The sequence below is a fragment of the Theropithecus gelada genome, chromosome 8, assembly GCF_003255815.1.
Source record: "Theropithecus gelada isolate Dixy chromosome 8, Tgel_1.0, whole genome shotgun sequence".
In the NCBI taxonomy this organism is placed as follows: domain Eukaryota; kingdom Metazoa; phylum Chordata; class Mammalia; order Primates; family Cercopithecidae; genus Theropithecus; species Theropithecus gelada.
The window spans coordinates 113,261,072-113,282,273 of record NC_037676.1 but is presented as its reverse complement, the minus strand read 5'-3'; the positions used below and the strand labels follow the sequence as shown (position 1 = coordinate 113,282,273).

Below are 21,202 nucleotides of genomic sequence, written 5' to 3'. Positions count from 1 at the left end.
GACTAGAAGTAAAACCACAAAGTTAATCCCCAAGTATCTTACTATCTTTTTTTAACGTTAGTATATGTCATTACAATTTACCAGTTAGTAGTTCTGCCAGAAATTTGGAAGAAATGGGTACATCTGATTCCTCATCTATTGCTTTCATTGATACATTCTATGTGTGGTAGAAAAGACAGAGCAGAAATGGTATGATCTGTCTATCTCCACTGTATTCTGTTTTCTAATTTTTTAAAAAAACTCTTTCAGAGAATGAATATCCTGTATCTTCAGCTTTTATGAAGGGATAGGAGTTTGCCAATAATGATTACAATAAAATATTGTCTTACATTTCTGTTTCCCTCAGTAAACTAAACAGCACGAAGGCAAGGTTGATGCACATTTTGTTCAAAATTTAAAACCTGGAGTTGAATATTACTTTTCACATTTTAATTTACCTTTTGGATATCCTATTTAAAATGTTTCTATTAACATAGCTTTTGGTTATGTTTCTTTTTCATAAGTCATGGATATTAAACTCTGCATGTTAATTGCCAATATATTTGCTAGTGTATTATTTATTATTTAACTTTATTTATAAGAACTTTTGTTCTTCCAAAAGTTGTTTCTAAGAAGATCTTCGTAACCTCAGTGTTGTATATTTGTTTACATTTTTTTGTATTTAAGAATTTAAGAAATTCTGCTTTACACTAATTTGTTGAATAGTCACTGAAGCTGCTCTACCATACATTTGCTGCCTTGAAAGAACAGAATAATTTTCAATAAAAAAGGAAACACCAGGGAGCCCAGGAACTGAGAGCAATTACTGAAAGATAAAAGTGGGAACACTAGGTATGTTCTACTATACGCACAGGAAGATGGGCTGGGAGTAATGCCAATGTTTGTCAGAGTATTACCGTGAGTACCGCCAACCAGTGATCTCCTGCCTAAATCTATCTCTGCCCACCATTCACATAGAAAATTGGAACAGACATCAGAGACCGAGGTGGCTACCTCTAGAAGAGCACACTGAATATGGCATACTGTATTATTAAGAAATGACTCTTCCCTGGAAGTCCAGTTTCAGTACAAATGAGGAGTGAATACCCTCAAAAGCTAGCAGACTAAGGTGCACCCCATAAAGGCATTTTTCTATGCTTTACAAACTCGTAAGAAACCTGGCAGAAGGCAAACCCCAATGGTGAATTGTGGAAACAACAGTAGAAGATAATTGATGACAAAATGGAACTACAAAGAGATTACACAGAGGTCATTATTAAAGAAATCAATATACTGTGGAGAGAAAAATAATGATAAAAATTAAAAAGCAGCATCAACATTTTAAAGAAAAACCATAAAAAATAGTTGCTAAAACCTTAAAATGAATACAATTAATATAATCAGAGAAATAAGGTGACATCTTAATCCGAAAACAAAAAGGATAATTGTTTCTTAAAAAAAAACTCTGACTGGGAATTTTTCTAGTAAAGCTGCTTAAATCTTTGCACTTTGATTCAGTGGGAGGCTTGACAACTCATGCTTCAGGCATATTTGGGTGACTTTTATGATTACTTTTTTTTTTTTGGTCTTGCTCATTTGTTTTCCCTCTCATTTCTTCTGGACTTGTAACAAAAGCATTTAGCTCCAGACTCTGCTGGCTGCCATTCTAAAACCACCAGGGAAAGCAAGCTTAAAATCATACAAAACAAGAGTAAAACAAAGCAAAACAAAGCAGAAACAAATGATCAAAAATCAAACAAATAAACAATATAACAAAAAAAGAAATGAACATTTGGAGGGATCATTGAGCCAGTTTCTCTTTTTCAGAGCTGAAAATATCTTAACTGATAACAGAAACAATACTTGTTATGATAAATCCTAGATAGAATGAATACAAGTGAAAAGTAAGCTGCTGACCCAGAAGGTAGAACATAGGCTAGCAGACTAAGGTGCACCCATAATACATACTAATAATATGTAGTAAAAAGTATATCCGCATAGTAAGAAGAAAGGTATTAAAATATACTATATGCTATGGCAATAGCATATGAAGATTTAATAAAAGTTTATATATTTAATACTGAAAATGTCAGGATGTAAAATTTGTATAAAATATTTTGTTATTTTAGTGAGAATTAGAGAAGGGAGAATATTTTAGTGGATATACTGTCATGCTATGTAGAATAACCTTGATCTTACATTATATTTTGTAAGCAAAGATGATATTTTGGAAGTATGATTTGATGAGTTTGAATATATACAAATATCTTTGTTACTATTACTAAAAACTACCATAAGAATTCAAAGTCATAAAAATAGTTTATTGCACCCACCTGGACAACATGGTAAAACCCCGTCTCTACTAAAAATACAAAACTAGCCAGATGTGGTGGCAGGCACCTGTTATCCCACCTACTTAGGAGGCTGATGCAGGAGAATCACTTGAGCCCAGGAGACGGAGGTTGCAGCGAGCTGAGATAGCGCCACTGTACTCCAGCCTGGGCAGCAGAGCAAGACTCCATCTCAAAAAAAAGAAGCAATTTTTTATCATTTCCTTCAAGGATTTCTATCACTTCATTTTATGCCAGATGTTGAACTGGTTTTTTCTATTTTATTTTCTGAGAAAAAAAATAGAGTTCTTTGAGTTCTGAATTTCATTATTATAGATTTGAGTAAATATTCGTATCTTCCTGGTATAGAATTACATAACATTTAATTCTTAATAGCATGTACTTGAACATTGTGTTTTCTTTTATTTTTTTAAATTATACTTTATGTAATAGGGTACATATGCACAACGTGCAGGTTTGTTACATATGCATACATGTGCCATGTTGGTGTGCTGCACCCATTAACTATCCCTCCCCCTCCCCCCAACCCCACAACAGGCCCCGGTGTGTGATGTTCACTTCCTGTGTCCAAGCGATTTCATTGTTCAATTCCCACCTATGAGTGAGAACATGCGGTGTTTGGTTTTCTGTTCTTGCATTAGTTTGCTGAGAATGATGGTTTCCAGCTGCATCCATGTCCCTACAAAGGACATGAACTCATCCTTTTTTATGCCTGCATAGTATTCCATGGTGCATATGTGCCACATTTTCTTAATCCAGTCTGTCATTGATGGACATTTGGGTTGGTTAAAACTCTTTGCTATTGTGAATTGTGCCTCAATAAACATACGTGCGCATGTGTCTTTATAGCAGCATGATTTATAATCCTTTGGGTATATACCCAGTAATGGGATGGCTGGGTCAAATGGTATTTCTAGTTCTAGATCCTTGAGGAATTGCTATACTGTCTTCCACAATGGTTGCACTAGTTCACAGTCCCACCAAAAGTGTAAAAGTGTTCCTGTTTCTCCACATCCTCTCCAGCACCTGTTGTTTCCTGACTTTTTAATTATTAACATTCTAACTGGTGTGAGATGGTATCTCATTGTGGTTTTGATTTGCATTTCTCTGATGGCTGATGATGATGAGCATTTTTTCATGTGTCTGTTGGCTGCATAAATGTCTTCTTTTGAGAAATGTTTGTTCACATACTTTGCCCACTTTTTGATGGGGTTGTTTGTTTTCTTCTTGCAAATTTGTTTGAGTTCTTTGTAGGTTCTGGATATTAACCCTTTGTCAGATGAGTAGATTGCAAAACTTTTCTTCCATTCTGTAGGTTGCCTGTTCACTCTGATGGTAGTTTCTTTTGCTGTGCAGAAGCTCTTTAGTTTAATTAGATCCCATTTGTCAATTTTGGCTTTTGTTGCCATTGCTTTTGGTGTTTTAGACATGAAGTCCTTGCCCATGCCTATGTCCTGAATTGAAGGGGTGGCCTGCCTCTCCACACCTGTGAGCATTTCTTGTTAGGTGGAACGAGACTTGAGAAAAGAAATGAGACACAGATAAAAAGTATAGAGAAAGAAAAAGTGGGCCCAGGGGACCGGTGCTCAGCATACAGAGGACCCACCCCAGCACTGGTCTCTAAGTTCCCTCAGTATTTACTGATCATTATCTTTACCATCTTAGAAAAAGGGAAGTGGCAGGATTATAGGATCATTGTAGGGAGAAGGTCAGTAAGACGTATGAATAAAGATCTCTGTGACTAAGTTTAAGGAAAAGTCCTGTGCCTTGATAGCATATGTAAACATCTCCATAAACCTTTTTAGTGCATAAAGAGCAGCATTGCACTAGCAAGTCCCACCTTTCACCCTATGGCAGTTTTCTCCTTTCTCAGTAAACAGAACATAAAATCGAGTTTTACACTGAGATGTTCCATTGCCCAGGGACGGGCAGGAGACAGATGCTTTTCTCTATCTCCGCTGCCAAGAGGCCTTCTTTCCTCTTATACTAGTCCTCCTCAGCACAGACCCTTCACGGGTGTCAGGCTGGGGGACGATTAGGTCTTTCCCCTCCCACGAGGTCATATTTCAGACTACCACATGGGGAGAAACCTTGGACAATACCTAGCTTTCCTAGGCAGAGGTCCCTGTGATCTCTAGCAGTGTACTTCTCCCTGAGTACTTGAGATTAAGAGAATGGTGATGACTTTTCACAAGCATACTACCTTCAGGCACTTGTTTAACAAAGCACTCCCTGCACAGCCCCAAATCCTTTAAACCTTGAATCACCACAGCACATGTCTCTTGCAAAGACAAGGTTGGGTGTAGGGTCACAGATTAACAGCATCTCAAATACAGAACAAAATGGAGTCTCTTATGTCTACTTCTTTCTATATAGACACAGTAACAGTCTGATCTTTCTTTTCCCCACACTGAATGGTATTGCCTAGGTTTTCTTCTAGGGTTTTTATGGTTTTAGGTCTAATATGTAAATCTCTAACCTATCTTGAATTAATTTTTGTATAAGGAGTAAGGAAGGGATCCAGTTTTTGTTTCTAGCCAAAACAAATATGGCTAGCCAGTTTTCCCAGCACCATTTATTAAATAGGGAATCCTTTTCCCATTTCTTGTTTTTGTCAGGTTTTGCTAAACATCAGATGATTGTAGATGTGTGGTATTATTTCTGAGGACTCTGTTCTGTTCCATTGGTCTATATCTCTGTTTTGGTACCAGTACCATGCTGTTTTGGTTACTGTAGCCTTGTAGTATAGTTTGAAGTCAGGTAGCGTGATGCCTCTACCTTTGTTCTTTTGACTTAGGATTGTCTTGGAGATGCGGGCTCTTTTTTGGTTACATATGATCTTTAAAGTAGTTTTTTTTTTTTTTCCAATTCTGTGAAGAAAGTCATTGGTAGCTTAATGGGGATGGTATTGAATCTATAAATTACCTTGGGCAGTATGACCATTTTCACGATATTGATTCTTCCTATTCATGAGCATGGAATGTTCTTCCATTTGTTTGTGTCCTCTTTTACTTCATTGAGCAGTGGTTTGTAGTTCTCCTTGAAGAGGTCCTTCACATCCCTTGTAAGTTGGATTCCTAAGTATTTCATTCTCTTTGAAGAAATGGTGAATGGGAGTTCATTAATGATTTGGCTCTCTGTCTGTTATTGGTGTATAAGAATGCTTGTAATTTTTGCACATTGATTTTTTATCCTGAGACTTTGCTAAAGTTGCTTATCAGCTTGAGGAGATTTTGGGCTGAGACGATGGAGCTGGTACCATTCCCTCTGAAACTATTTCAGTCAATAGAAAAAGAGGGAATCCTCCCTAACTCATTTTATGAGGCCAACATCATCCTGATACCAAAGCCTGTCAGAGACACACACAAAAAAGAGAATTTTAGACCAATATTGCTGATGAACATCAATGTAAAAATCCTCAATAAAATACTGGCAAACCAAATCCAGCAGCTAATCAAAAAGCTTATCCACCATGATCAAGTGGGCGTCATCCCTGGGATGCAAGGCTGGTTCAACATATGCAAATCAATAAACGTAATCCAGCATATAAACAGAACCAAAGACAAAAACCATGTGATTATCTCAATTGATGCAGAGAAGGCCTTTGACAAAATTCAACAGTCCTTCATGCTAAAAACTCTCAATAAATTCAGTATTGATGGAATGTATCTCAAAATAATAAGAGCTATTTATGAAAAACCCACAGCAAATATCATACTGAATGGGCAAAAACTGGAAGCATTCCCCTTAAAAACTGGCACAAGACAGGGATGCCCTCTCTCACCACTCCTATTCAACATAGTGTTGGAAGTTCTGGCTAGGGCAATCAGGCAAGAGAAAGAAATAAAGGGTATTCATTTAGGAAAAGAAGAAGTCAAATTGTCCCTGTTTGCAGATGACATGATTGTCTAGAGAACATTGTGTTTTCTATTTTACTTTAAAGTAAATCAAATGGATCTGTTTGATTTTTTTTTTCAGAATAAGATACTTAAAATCTCTATTATTTACTAATTTATTGTTTCCATTTTGAGTTTCAGTTTTCCATCTGATATTTTGTAGGTTTGTTTCACTGTTTTTTTGTTGTTGTTGTTGCTGTTGATGATCAGTTTTCCTAACTTTTATCTTGCTCTTTCTGTTTATGTGTGTGTGTGTGTGTGTGTGTGTGTGTGTAGGTAGGTAGATATAGATATAGATATAGTTTAGTAATTAAATCTGATTAGTGTTGACTTTTATAATTTCATACTTGTATACTGTTTTTCTTCATCATATATATATCAATAAAAGCATTCCAACCAAAGATTAATAAATGTTTTGGTAGATTTATTCATAAGAATTTAAAACTATATTTTCTTCGATAGACTTCTGGTTATTTGCAAACAAATATTCTCTATAAATGTCTATGTTTCACTTATTCATTAAGCACAAAGCCTGCTAAATGTTTGTGTCTTTGTTTAAACTGAGCCGAATAAAAATGTGTTTTCTTGGGCATTTACTAGTAGATGGTACAATCTTTATTTGAACAGTATAATTTATACTAGTTTAGATTTCATCTGCAACTGTTGAATGTATAGAAATATACTACAGGTGTTATACATATGCACACATGCATGCACACATGTACAGTTATATACACCAGCATACTGATGTAGACTAGCAAATTTGCTAATGGTCTGATTGAATAAATAATTGATTGAATAAATTAATAAAAAAATTGAATGAGTAATTAAAATCAACTCATGTATTTTACTTATTGAAATCTGAATTATAGCATGATTTGATCAATAACATTTTGTTTAACATTACACAATTCAAACTCTATCTCTTTCCTAAAAGTAATTAATGTATGGAAATCTCCAAGTGGTGCTTTTCTTATAAAATTTATTATTATTAGCCTATTAAATATTTTGCCAAACATTACTTCCATAAATCTATTTATTTGGGAGACTAGGAGCAAAATCCTATTTTTGCCTGACTCAATCATACAGCTGATGTTTAATTAAAAACAAAAAACTGATTATAAGCTAATGATTCAGAACATCCCCCTAGGGGATCAGAGAGGAAAAGCTGACATAATGTGACAGACGCTTTCTTTCAGCTACTAGTTACAGGAAGCACTTCCAAATGTAAAAAGTCAATTTATTTTCAGAAAACATATTATTGTATATAGTAAAAAGAAAATTAAACAAATAGGCTTTGAAATAAGTAGATATCAGGGTTACAAATAGCAAATCTCCAATATTTGACTTGGAAAGAATAAAATAATAGTATGTTTCTTCAACTGTACTTTTCTCTATGACAGTGAATTACAACAGGAGAAAATCAGACATCCATGCCGTGGATGCTAGTGTATTTTTAGAAGCCGAAAGGTAAGTAGCAGCCCCAGCTAGCAGAGCTTTTTACTGATTTCAATCCATGGAATGTACCTTAGTTAAGTATAGAAACTTACGACATAGTGATATAATTTAAAAGAAAGAAATGCCATTTATATCTCACAACAAAATTTTTCTATAATATTAGTTACACTGAATTTACATGTAAGCCATACATGTGAAAGATGAAGAAATCCAAGAAAATAAAGATGTATCATCAAATGATTTTGATTTAGGATAAATTGTTTTAATAATAATTATACAGTAAAAATTGTATCTTCATAGTAATAAAAGATATTAAAATCTATTCTTCATTTTGACATGCAAACAAAAATAGGTAATCAAATGAAAAGGGAGCTGATGGAGACCAATGAAAACAAAACAAATTCTATGATACATAGTAATACATTTTGTAAGGTCTATGTTGTTGATTATAAACTAGATACAAATTTACACACCTTGTAGAAATATAGTGTGTTAGACTCTGTTAGGCCCTAATCCAATCTACTTTTAATTTCTTTCTTCTAAGCTTCCAGCAAGAGATGACCAAGTAGCTAGATTCTGGCTGATAGGATTTCTGATATACTTATCCTGAGATGTTTTTAAATTTTTCTTATATAGTCAAACACCTTTCTCCTCTTCTTTCTCCATGATGAAATGCAGACATTGCAACAAAGATATAGGTTCTATATCGAGACCATATGATAATAAGACTAAAAAAAGAAAAATACAGTCAAGAAAACACAGTTCTGGTAGAGTTGATCTAGTTGCTCCACTGAACTGACAGTCCTAACAATGCTTGTCATCATATTCCAGAGCCTTGGATGTTAGCTGCATTCCAGTATCTTTAGACTAAGCCCCTACAAGAAACCAATACAAAGTACATTTTTGCTTGTGCCTCAGTTCCACTAGTTATAAGTAGATAGTACAATTGCAGAATTGTTTATAGGTTAATTGATAGTTTAAGGGCAAATTACAATCTAAGGAGATACTGTAAGAAGATAGTGCAAGGAGATCTTGTTTATTTTAGGCTGAGAAGATAGAATTAAAAATCTTGCCATACTCTAGTCCTTGTATTGACTTCAGCTAATCTGTAATTTATTCAGGCTGCCTGAAAATGATTTTATCATGCTTTCCATGTAGTTGAAGGTTCTTGGACCACTGTATCTTCAATTCTTTCTATACATCTTTTGTCTGATTTGTGTCATGCATCTTATATTTATATTTTTATAAACACAAAATTCTTTTTTATGATTTTCCATAGATAATTATCTTCTAAAATTAGTAAAAATATAGCTTTAAGAAATAAAAAGAACATATTTTATATTGACTTTATTTAATTCATTACTAGCATGCTCTGTTTCTTTGTGTTGATCCAAGTGTTGTGCCAATGAATGTCCTTATTCATTTTTAAACGTTAAAGTCTATATTTCCTTTTAACATCTGAAGATATTTTAACTGGATATAGAATTCAGGGTTGACAGGTTTTGTTTTGTTTTTCTTTTCAGCACTTTACAGATGTCAATATATTGTCTTCTAGACAACATGGTTTCTGACATCTGGGGTCATTCTCACTTTTTAAAAATACGTTATCTTATATTCCTCTGGTTACCTTCAAGATTTATATATATTTTTTGATATTATTTATTTAAAAATGATATTCCTCTATGTTTTATACTACTTGATGCTCTCTGAAGGTATTGATTCTTCAGTTTGTTGTCTGTCGATAATTTTGAAAAACATTTTGGTTATTATTTCTTCAAATATTTCTTCCACCCTATTTTTTTTTTTTTTTTTACAATCAGATAGGCATCATGTTGCTAGGTCGCAGGAACATAGCCTTTACTAGTGCTTCTGTACCTCCCCTGATATTCTCCCATAGCTCTTGGATGCCCTATTTTGCCCCATATCCCTATTATCTCTAGACCTGTTTCAGTTTGGCTAACTTCTGTTAACCTAGAGTCACTTATTCTTTGTTCACATGTGTTGAGTATATTAATGAGCCCTGCATCAGTGAGAGAAGTATAATCAGTCGGAGTTAAAGAGGGAAGAGAGGGGAGAGTAGAGAATGAGTGGAAGGTTTTACAACAAAGTCTATCTGTGGGGCAAGCCATTAAGCTATATACTATCATGCAGGAGTGAGGCTACAGTCTTCCACAGTGAAACCTATTTGCTCTCATGGCTTTTAACTGATTAGATGATACCCATCCAAATTATTAGGGATAATTTATTTTACTTAAAGTGGAATGATTGTTGATTGTAACTACATCTATAAAATACTCAAGAACAACACCTAGATTAGTTGTTTAATTGAGTAACTGGATACTATAGCCTAGCCAATTCAACACATGAAACTATCACAAGCCAGTGCAACACATTTATCATCTGTGTTGCTGTGTTTTCACTTCTATAATTTTTGTTTAATTATTTTTTATAATTTTCATATCGCTGCTGACATTACCCATATGATCCTGCATGTTCTGTACCTTCCCTGAAAGACTCCAATATATTTATCATAGAGAGGGAGATCCTGCATTGGTGTTGTATCTGAATATGACTTTGGATCTTGGATGAGTATTGCTTTCCTTAGACTTACGTATGCCTCATGTATTTCTTTTTTATGACATAAGTTGAACTGAACTACAGTAAATAAAATAACAGCTTTTATGCCTACAAATGACTACACTTTCTCTTTTTCAATTGCTACTTAATGTAAGAATTTGAGCTATTATGATTAGGAAATGGACCAGTTCTCAAGTCTTGCCTTTTTTACATTTGTTCTTACAGATGTCCAATTCTTATAGAAATAATTTGTGTTTGAAATGGGAGGAGCTACTCTGATGAAATATTTATTTTTACTCAGTGTCTGCTCTACCCTTAGCTTTAGGTCTTACCTATGTTTAGCATCTCAGAGATGGCCGTCTTACAAGATCTTTCCTTCTCTTCCTCTCACCAGTGTTTTACTATCATTGTTACTGGATTTTTGTTAGCCTAGTGGGAATGGGAGTGGCTGGGGACAGGCAGACATTCTTTGTTGTTTAAATGTAGCCTCAGTGGATCTCACCAATGTGGTCTTTTCTAATGCTTCTGAACTTCCACCGGCTTTAGTGCTTAGCCCAGCATGTATACCTGCTCCTTAATAAGGTATAGGTTTATTTAGATTTTGGTCCTTTTCTCAAGATGAAAAGGGCTTTCCCTAGTTCCCTGACAGTGTTTGTGCCCTTACCTCAATAAACTGAACATTTTTTTATTAGGAAGTAAAGGAATAAAATTCTGGGTAGAACTTCTTGTCTCTCATGCAGCAACTTCCCTTCTCCCAGGTCTGCATCACAAGGGACACATCTTTAAAATTTTTCCAGTCTGTGAGTGCTCAGTAGGGTTCATAAAGAAAAAATCTATAGAGGATACACATGTCCTCATTTGTTAAAATCCCTAGGGGATTTACACTCCCCAGTCCACACTTGGCCTCCTCCAATTAGGGAACAATCCTGGCTACACGCTTCTTTCCTGTGTCCTGTTGCCTCTAGCCTAGCTAAAGCTGTCCCACGTTCATGCCTCCTTACAGGCATTCACCCCTCCTTAAATAGAGCTCTCTGATGCATTCAGAATAAGTCATAAACTTGAAGCCTGCCTCGAACTTTTCATTGTAAGAGTGGATGTGGTGTCCTTTCTAGCTCTCTGTATTCTCTACTGAAATCACAAGTCCCTCCCTCCCTTCTGTCTCCAAACCCCATCAGTCTGTGTTTGGTCCCTGCATTAATTATTTGTCACTGCATAACAAATTACCACAAACTGGGTGACAAAGGAACCCGTGTTTATCATCACATAGTTTTGAGGGTGATATATCAGGATATGTCATGGATGGATCCTCTGTTTCAGGTTCCTTCACAAGATCGTGATCAGTGTGTCAGCCAGGCCTGTGTTTCATCTGAAGGCTCAACTAAGGAGAGATTGACTTCCATGAAAAAGTATTCACAGGAGGTTTGACTGAGGACCTCTTTTTCTTGCTTTGATTGTAATTACCTATAGTTTCTTGCCATTTTGGCCTCTCTAACATACAGTTTGTTTTACTGAACCCAGCAAAGGGAATAGTCAGAACAGAAGTTACATGCTTATGCAGCCTAATCATGAGAATAGCCTTTCCATCCATCCATCCACTTTGCTTTATTCTATTGGTTAGAAGTAACATACTAGGCTAACTTATACTCAAGGGGAGACACTATTATACAAGGGCGTGAATAAGAGGCAGTGGATATTATTGAGGACCTTTATAGTACATGCCTGCTGCAATAATCAAAGTACATATAGTTACTGAACTTTGCTGATCCTTCCATATCTCCAGGATCCATGGCTATAACTGCTACCAAGCTCTGGGCTGCAGCAGTGTATTGTCCATAACCCAAATAAGGTAATGTAGGAGATTTTACTTCCAAACATGTTATTCCCCTAGTCATTTAATAATAAGTTAATATTTTCTGTATATTTGGGGTGCTAATACCCTATATGGTTATAATCTCTTGCCCTGTCAATCCAGAAACAAATGCGCTATCCAAATTATCCAGGAAGAAAAATAATTTATGGCTAATTTGTCATTAAATGTAATGTTGAGATAAATTGAACATATCTATATTGTGGCTGAATTACTGCTGTGGCCCTTCCATTTATATCAAAAGTAGTTTACCAGTATGTAGTGCTCTGGAAATTTTATTAGTCTCTTTGTTTTTAAATTTCTAATTTTAAAAAAGTATATATTCTTTACTTCTTGCTTACACCAGCATCTTGAGATGAGAGTGGTAAGGGAGATGTAAATTTAAGGTGATTTTTTCCTCTTCTCCTTTTCAAATCACAATTCTAGTAATATTTGACTATAAAATTACTCTCTTGGCTACTGGCAACATTCCTGAAATGTTTACTTATGACAACAGTGTGATTGATTAGGATACTGTATTGGATACTCTTTCTCCATTTACAATACTGAATATGACAAACACACACACCCACACCCCACAACAACAATAACAAAACATAGCAAAGATCAAATATGGAGTAGCCAACAATATTATGTCATTCAGGTGCCCAAGAGAAATGAACCTGATTAGGGATATGGTGGGGGCTAACCTCATCAGTATACGTTGCAGTTACCACTACAAAAGCGGTTTCTTCCTCAGTTAGTGGAAGATTTCACCTGCAGAAACATAGAATTTTACTTAAGATAACCAATTGGTTATATTTAATTGGCTTATTGCCTGGCTGTGTGAGAAAAATACAGCTGCAAATGTCACAGAAGGAATGAATAACTGTCCTGTAAGATACTCAAGTCATTCACTTTAATTTCAACCTGCTGAAAAGATTTTTTTTCTATTTCTCTACATAGCTTTTGATCCCACAAAAGGAATCTGGAAATAAATCATGGGGCAGATGTTTTGACCTTCACATCAGTGGATATTTTTCTAGGTATTTTGCTTTTCAGGAAAGCAGAGTCTTGATGATATATCTAGTGACTCAACTTATAAACAGGAAACCAAAGGTACTGTGACCTTAGATAGATGTGGTCATTTGTAAGTGTCCTATTGCTTGTGAAATCACATCATTAATTCAATTATATATCTTATTAGACCTAGTGCTATGAACCTGTGTCCTCATAAAATGTATACATTGAATTCTTAACCCCAAGTATCTCAGAATGTGACTGAACTTTGTTATAGGGCTTTGGGAAAGTAATTGAGGTGAAATGAGGTCATACAGTAGGCCCTAATGCAATGCAACTGCTGTCCTTATAAGGACAGGGGGTTAGGACAAAGACTCACAAACAATAATGACCATGAGAAGATGCTGGAGGAAGACAATTATTACAAGCCAAGGAGAGAAGCTTCCGTAGAGACAGCCCTGCCTACACTTAGATCTTGCACTCCTAGCCTCTATGAGAAAATAAATTTCTGTTGTTAAAGCCACCTTGTCCGTGGCATTTTATTTTAACAGTTCTAACAAATGATATACCTAGGGACTACATTTCTTGGCTGAATTCTAGATTTCTTCAGGTTAATATTTTGATGATGATCTATCTTCAGAACCTGTAGTACATTATCTTTAGCTCGCAGCCTGATGTTATTATTGAGTCTTTGGTCCTCCGGGAGTTACAGCTAGGGTCTGGGTTGGCCAGAGTCTCTCTGGACGAGTTATTTTTGGATAACTATAATATTCCCAAATTATGTAAGTTTGCTATACAACAAAGTATTGTTTTCTATATATGACTTGAAGGGAAAAAGTGAGGACTTATGATATCATTTTTCTGCAAAGTAGTTTCCCTCAATTCTCCCCAAACCAACCTAACAAGGCTTGCTCCAGCTGCTCGCTAGAATTCTGACTGATTATGACTGAAGGCATTGTAAACAAAAGGGAGTTTTTTGTTGTTATTGCTGTTATACTTGCTGTCTTCCCGCAGAATACCATTACTCTCTTTTGACTTTTCTTCTCCCCGCCATTTCTATCAGAAGCCTTCAGTAATGAGTCACTAGGCACACACAGCCACCACAGGAAGGTTAATCCTTTTGAGTCGAACAGCAAATATGTCAGGACAGCAGTAGGCAGGACAGGCTGAGCTGGGGCTAGAGTGTTCAGTGGAACTGATTTTTCAAGTTCTCTGGTGCTGGTAGGCTGACGTAAGAGCGTGGGATCTCTGATAGCTGCTGCCAGGCGGGTTGGCTGCTAACTCATTGTTCTTTCACAGTTGAGGTGACACTGGGCCTGCGTGGTACAGCAGTCCAGGTGTACTTGGCATTGACAGTTAAAGACTAGTCACCCGTGGTGGTAGTGATAGTAATGGCAACATCATAGGCTACAGTAGTAAAGGAATTTTGCTTGTAGAGGAAAAGAGGAAAGGTAGCATGGCAGAGGCCATTGAACCCCCACATCAGAAGACAAAAAGAAGCAGCAGCTTCCATTCCAGATGGGAAGACACAAACAGGATTTTTGTAACCCTAAATTCCTTTCACAACCAGATTTTAATTTCCATTTATCCACCAAGACTTCTTTCTGGGAAGTGTGAGGATTTACTTCATGAATGGCACTTGCTGTTTCCCTGAAAGCTGAATAATGAATTTCTTTAATGTTTACCTGTGTATTACAAATTGACTGTGTTTGTCCCAGAACACGTGTGGGTTTCCTGGCATAGCTTTTTGATCTATTTCTTATTCTTCTTAGTCCTTTCCCCAGTGTCTCCAATGCAAGATAATTCTGTTGATCAAAAAAGTAGCTTCTCTGGGTCATCCAACGAACACTCCTGGTCTCACTACTAGAATAGTCTCAATTAGGTCCTCAGTCTCTGAGCAACATTATGTCTTATACTAATGATCTTCTGCACTAAATCATGGGAAATATTATGTTCATTTATATCTTTCCTCCACTTAAGCAAGGTGCCTAAACCCCATTTTGAGGGCTACAGAGAGGACTACATTGAGACTTGGCAAAGTCCTATAGAAGTTTTGGTTTCTTATGGTGAACTGTAAGTATATAGTTTATTAATGATGCATCAGACAGATAAACATTTGATGAGCAAAGCTTCCTTAGGTTTCCCAGCTCCTCACAGGGAGTGGGCTTGAACTGATGATCATTTAGGTTATTTTTCAATTGTCTCCCAACCTCTTTCCTCTCAGCACCATCTCCGACCTGCCTCGTAGCCCAGGATTCTAGTTCTGTGGACAGAATCACACAGGGGTGTGTGTGTGTGTGTGTGTGTGTGTGTGTGTGTGTGTCTCCCTGTATGTCTTTAAACTGGTATCTATCCAAAGCATTCACAGGAGTTCATAAAATAGGAGAAAAGAGAAATACAGATATTTTCTCACTGAACAACCTTCTAATTCATGGATTGCATCCACACATTTATTTCAATGATTATTTAATATGCTTCCATTGCTTATGAGAAAAAAATCCATACCTTGTAACATGAAATTTAAAGACATCAAGCAATCTGCTACATCATGGCTTTCTGACTACTTCCCTGACCTCTGCTATACCTTCAGGTATAAAGATTTTTTTTTTTTTTTTTTGAGACAGAGTCTCTCTCTGTTGCCCGGGCTGGAGTGCAGTGGCCGGATCTCAGCTCACTGCAAGCTCCACCTCCCGGGTTTACACCATTCTCCTGCCTCAGCCTCCCGAGTAGCTGGGACTACAGGCGCCCGCTACCTCGCCCGGCTAGTTTTTTGTATTTTTTAGTAGAGACGGGGTTTCACCATGTTAGCCAGGATGGTCTCGATCTCCTGACCTCGTGATCCGCCCATCTCGGCCTCCCAAAGTGCTGGCATTACAGGCTTGAGCCACCGCGCCCGGCCTATAAAGATTTTTTATACTTTAGTGCCATTTTAATATAGCGCTTTTGTTTAAGCTACCCGCTTTCTCCACCTTGATTATCACCCTGCACTTACCTAATTATTACACAGTTCAGCTAATTATCTCCAACTTAAACACCATAAATCTCCAACAAAACACCATATGTCAGGTGTCATAATTTCAGGGAGCTCTTTAACATGCTACTTTTTAAACTTTTAAATGTGTCTCTACTGTGCTATCAATAAATTTTGTACAAATGTACAAAAACAGTAGAATAAATACATAAATCATGGTATATTTATACCACGAAGCATAGTACAACACTAAGAATGGATAATTCTTGTAATCATAGTGTTAAAGTAAAGATTCCAGGTACGAGAGAGTACCTGTTGTACGACTCCACTTTTATAAATTTCAGAAACAGGCCACAGTGTTAGAAGTCAGGAAAGTGGATACCTTGGTAGTGAGTAGCGGAGAAACGCAGATGGGAATGCTGTGGGACTGAGAAATTGTAAACATTGCTTAGTGGAGTGAGGAAGATGTAAACAAGTGGAAAGATAGACCACATGCACTGTTGCTAAAATGCAATACTGTTATCAATTCTCTATAAATTGACCTATAGATTCAACAAGATATCAACAAGACTTTCTATGCCAGCTGTTATAAAAGCACTAACATAGATTATATAATTTACCTTTAATTGAAAGGGACTTGGAATAGTCAAAACAAATAGAAAAAGAAGAATACAATTGAATATCTCAAAGTTCCTGGTTACAAGACTTAGTATAAACTACAATAATCAAAATAATGTAGTAAAATATTGGCATGTGGATATACAAAAATATAATCATAATAGATATCCAAGAAATATACCTACATATAATTCAGTTAATTGACTTTGCTTAAGTTGAGTGAAGTAATGATTAATATGTGCTTTTTAAAAAAAAATTAGGGCTGCAAAGACTGTAGACACACTAAAAGAAAAGAATACTAATCACTACTTCACATTATGGACAAATATTAAAGTGACATGTATCTATATTTATATATTTTCTTTTAATAAAGATAAAATATTTATAACCATTAGGTAGAATAATATTGTAAACAGCAGAGAAAACAGTGAAAATAACACTTTAAAATATCAGAAAATTAGGCATTATTAAAATCAATAATATTTGTCATTAAAAGACACTATGAAGAAAATGGATAATTCACAGACACAGAGAGAATATATTCAATGCGTATACCTAATAAAATATTGAAAACTAGAGTATATTTTATTTGCATGAATTCAATAACAAAAAGAAATTAACATAAATAGTGACAATGAGGAATGATATAGGACCCAGAGTTCACCAAAAAATAAATATGATTGTTCAATAAGGCCTTGAAAAAGTGTTCAGCTATATCAATTTTAGGGAAAATGGCTGAAATTTAAAAGATTATACTTAAAAGACTATAATGGCCAAAATTAAAAGAAAGAGAAGCATAAATATGTAGAAGAATGTGGAGCTCCTGAGACTTTCATATATTCATGGTGCAGGTACCAAAAAGAACCAGCTAAGAAAGTGTGTCTTTGTTTGTTTTCTGCTGCTTATAGAATATATCTGAAACTGAGTAATTTTTTTTAATGAATGTATTTCTTATAGTCATGGAGGCTGAGAAGTCCAAGGTCAAAGGGTCACACCTGCTGAGGGACTTTTTTCTAGTAGGACTCTGCAGACTCCCAAAGCAGTGCAGAGCATCACATGGTGAGGAGGATGAGTGTGCTAGTTCAGGCATCTATACCTCTTCTTATAAAGAAAGCCACATCCCACTCTCATGTCAGCTTATTAATCCATTAACCCATTAACCAACAAATCCATGAATGGATTAATCCATCTATGCAGACAGAATGCTTGTGACGTAATCACCTCTTAGAGACTCTAACCCTTCAATACTGCCACATTGAAAATCAAATTCCAGCATGAGTTTTGAAGAGGACAAATACTCAAACCATAGCCTCTTGTTTCTCTTGGATAATCTGGAATTTTTAGACTGCAGTCATACAGAGGAAAAAGGTAGTTCTGAGCTTCTGTAACTTATAATTAACTCATTTCCCTGCATTTGGAGTGCAGGGGATAAAAGTTGAACATCACAATGAAAAATGGTATACATAAGAAGTTCAGATGTAAAACAGAAGCCTAGAGAGAAGAAGTGGTAAGCTTACTTGCTTGTGTTGATCAGTGTATTACGTGGCACATTTAGACATAGAGAAAGAATCCAGAGAGTAAAAATAGTTTTAACCAATACATCCTTGCATTCCCCTTATGCTGAGCAAAGAAAGCTGATGTGGTGGTCTCTTACTGTTCTTTAAATAAAATAGCAAGTTGTTACTTTAGCAATTTATCATGCCATTTATTAAAGTACTTTATATTTTGTGACAAATTTGGCTGGATGGGTAGAGATGAGCTTTTCTTACTTAGATGTTCACTTTTGGGACAACTTTAAAATACACTTTTATTACTTTTTGTTTCCTCAAGTTCATGCTCTGTGGGAGGCGATCTATTATAAGGTAGATTTGTTCAATAGGTCCTGCAGGGCTTGACAAATACATGTCTCTAGTGATGTTATTTTGGTGGTATAAAATACAAAGAAAACTACTAAATAAATGTAGGAAATAGATATAAAATATACACAACGAATATGTTTTTATTTTAGATATTTAGAAATATGAAGATTAACATCAAAGAAAGCTCATCCATTGCTTTTCCAAAATGTAGAATTAGCTTGATAAAATATAATTCCTAAAAGGCATATATTTTTGCATTTTAGCTGTCTCTCTAATAACTTAATGAAAACCAATTTTCCAAAATTATTGACATTATTATTATTATTATTATTATTATTATTATTATTTTATGGAGTCTCACTCTGTCACCCAGGCTGGAGTGCAGTGGTGCAATCTTGGCTTACTGCAAGCTCCGCCTCCCGGGTTGATGCCATTCTCCTGCCTCAGCCTCCCGAATAGCTGAGACTACAGGCTAATTTTTTGTATTTTTAGTAGAGACGGGGTTTCACTGTGTTAGCCAGGATGGTGTCGATCTCCTGACCTCGTGATCCGCCCGCCTCAGCCTCCCAAAGTGCTGGGATTACAGGCGTGAGCCACCGTGCTCGGCCAAGTTTTATTATTTTTAATACAAATTGTCACACTATATCTAGAGAAGAATATAATTTTAGCATTTCTAGACCATATTCTTAAGATATATGTTTCTAAATAAATCTCAATATCTTTTCAGCCATTATTCAACAGATAAACTTTGTGGGTTACCAGAAAATAGTCTTAGGTATGAAGTCAAATAAACAACAAAATTATCAGCATATTGTTAGCAGCCATCTGAACTTCAAACCTTGTATCTTTAAATGTATGGCTTCTTTCCAGTTTAATCAACAACATTAAAAATATTGTTATCATTATTATTTCATCCAAAGAGTAGCAGTATAATTTCCTAGTTATATGGAAACTCTGAAGTCAAAATTCCTCGATTCAAATCCTGACTTTGGCACTTACTAACAATGATACTAGGCGAGTTACTTTGTCTTTTTGCACCACAATTTAGTTTTGCCACGTACAGAATTAGTCTAATACTATCCACATTACACATTTTGTGCGAATTCAATTTGTTTATCCATGTAATGAGCTTTGAACAGTGTATGGTGCACACCATGCAGTTTATAAGTGATTATTATTAATATAATTTTCATTCTCTTTGAGAAAACAAAATGTTATCATGACAAAGCTACTTCGGTTCAAGTTTTTTCCAGCCATTAATACAGCCCATCAAACACAGTTAGTTGTCTCTTTCATTAACTTCTGTCTAGCTAACTACCTTCGTTACATTTCTAAAACCTGCTTTCTGCTTCGTTGAGAATATTGATTCCAATTTTAAGCAGATGTCCTTCAGTTTTACATGATGGAAGTCATTTACCTATACTTTGAATAACAGTTCCACCTCCTCTTTCCGGACTTCGTTCCTCAGTCATTTACCTAGTTTATTTATGTTGTTTTTCTCATTCTTTCTATATCCTTAACTAATGCACATATTCAAGTATCGTCACTCCTTTATCTCTTGATACTTTACCAAGTGTCATCCCTCCCCACTTTACCCCTAAAGAACACACCCTAAATGCACTCTCCACTGCCTCATTTCCAGTTTTTGTATGTATCTCTGTTATGTCTCTGGAACAATTCCCATTAATAGCAGCTGCAACTTTAATGGTGCTATATGAAATCAGCAAGTATAGCTTTTGTTTGTAAACGTACATCACTGCCAAATTTCAAAATGTTACTCATTTGTTTTTGCAGCTCTACTCCCTCAATTCCATGACTCAACATGCTCCTTGTTCTTACACCTTTGTGCGTAAGAATTTTGCAACATCCCTTTGTGGGCTATTAAACTTTGCCGTGTCACTTAAACGCTGGTCTTTTGAAGGGTTCTGCACAAACACTGTTCTCTTAATCTTTAAGCCTCCTTCCTTTCTTGGAATTTTTTCTACCAATTCCATATATTAACATTTTTCCAGTCCATGTAACACTTCCATACAGTAAAATGCACATATCTAATGTACAGAGTTGAATAATCTTTGACAATGTCATCCTAATCAAAGTATAAAATATTTTATTTATCTCAGAATGTTACACTATGTTCCTCTAAAATGTGCTATGTATTAAAATATTCAATTTAACTTAAATAAAAATCTTCAATTGTTTAATAATTTAAAAATGCACATATAGATCATATATCATTCTTAGTGTTTTGGGTACAGTTCATAACATTTTCCATAGTGGCTGCACCATACTTTATCTTCATCAACAATGTATAGTGATTCCAATTTCCTTACATCCTCATCAACAATTGTTATCTCTGTCTCTCACTCTCTCTATATATATACACACACACATATATATGTATGTGTGTGTATATGTGTATATATGTATATCTAGGTATATATGTAATATATAAAATATATGTTATGTATAGGTTTAATATATATTATAGATATTATATATTACATATATCTTATAATATGTAACAATACCTCCTTGTGTGTGTACCATATATTACTTCCTGGTATGCATTCCAAAAAAATTGAAATCAAGATTTTGAATACATACCTGCACTTCCATGTTAATTGCAG

General features: G+C 35.4%; 1 long non-coding RNA gene across 1 annotated transcript in view; it reads left to right on the top strand.

Moving 5' to 3' along the window:
• Nucleotides 1–21,202, top strand: part of LOC112629701 — a 112,831-nt gene that overhangs the window by 76,819 nt on the left and 14,810 nt on the right. The window contains exons 2-3 of the long non-coding RNA XR_003120742.1: nt 12,042–12,107; nt 15,112–15,200. This is a non-coding gene — a long non-coding RNA (uncharacterized LOC112629701). The remainder of the gene's footprint in view (nt 1–12,041; nt 12,108–15,111; nt 15,201–21,202) is intronic.